We start from the raw sequence: 1,465 nt of genomic DNA on the forward strand, positions 1-1,465 counted from the left end.
ACTTTATAAAGGAGGTTCTCAAAGAGATGGGGATGGACATCAGAACAGACATGTGTGATCCATTCCCTGTGGAGACTTTGGAGACTTTTCCCCTGCAATCTGGGCTGAGTCATGCCCATAATGCAGTTTTAAATGACTTTCTTCACATAATGTTGTTCCTTTCGATAGTCTCAGTCTTTCACAAAGTATGATGAATCCACACAAGTATGGATCATGCGTTTGCCAAAGGATGTGAGAAACACGAACTGCCCTCTCCATGCAGGCCCTTGTGGAGACGGCAGAAAGACAAGTGAAACCACAGTCCGTTATTGGACGCCAAGAGCCTCGGCAAGGGGAGCAGTGACCTTCAGAGGAGCTGGAAAAGACACACTTTATGGAGGAGCAGCTGGCTGTTTTGTGACAATTTTGGAGCTGACTTGAGAGAACCTCCCTTTCTCAAGAATACCGGAGGGAAAGCATCCTTAGGGAAAGAAAACATTGATCCTTGGTGTGGCCGTTTTAAGACAAGGCCACCAATTCCTTGACATGCTTCCCATTGAGAAGTGGGGTTTATGTCCTCTCACCATGAATCTGAGTGGGCTTGTGCCGTGTTGACCAATGAAGTATGGTGGAAGGGATGTTACATGACTTCCAAGGTTAGGTCATGCAACGTCATGGGATTCTGCCCTGCGTGCTGGTTTACTCTTGGAATCCTGAGCCACGTAGAGATGCTATTGTAAGTGTACTAGTTGACAGTTTCAGCTGAGCCCACCCTTCCAGTCCTCCCAGCCCAGACACCAGTCATTTACATAAAATTTCCAGATGATTCCTGTCCCCAGCTGTTCTAATCAGTCTCAGATGAGGCCCTAGATATTACCAAGTAGATAAGCCATGCTCACTGTCTCCTATCCAAATTCCTGACCCACAGAATCTGTATCATAAAATTTTCTGTATCAGAAGGACATGAATTTGAGCAAGCTCCAGGAGTTGGTGATGGACAGGGGAGCCCGGCATGCTGCAGTTCATGGGGTCACAAAGAGTCGGACACAATTGAGCAACTGAACTGACTGAAAATTTAAGTATCATAAAATTTGCTGGATGACACTGACTTTTGGGATGATTTGTGTAGTAGCCATAGATAACCAGAACAGTTGGATTACATACATGATTTAACTACCTGCCATCTTCTAAGACTAGAAGGTTTACAATCTCTGCCCCATTAACTCATTCTAGTTGGAGCCAACTGTGCCTGTCTTGGCCATTGTTTTATGTAACAATCTTTCTGAAGGGAAATTTAATTTCATCAATTTCCAGTGAAGTGTGTACTGTACTAAAAACATGTTAATAAGGTTTTGAGTCAGCATGTTGAAAGGAGGAATTAGTACGTTGGTCACATCAAACCTCAGAAAGCCTGGCATGCCCACCATGGGTTACATCAGCAAAAATCACCCCCAAATGAGCCCCACTATTTTAACCAATAAAAATT

The sequence above is a fragment of the Bos mutus genome, chromosome 20 (assembly GCF_027580195.1).
Source record: "Bos mutus isolate GX-2022 chromosome 20, NWIPB_WYAK_1.1, whole genome shotgun sequence".
NCBI classification, from domain to species: domain Eukaryota; kingdom Metazoa; phylum Chordata; class Mammalia; order Artiodactyla; family Bovidae; genus Bos; species Bos mutus.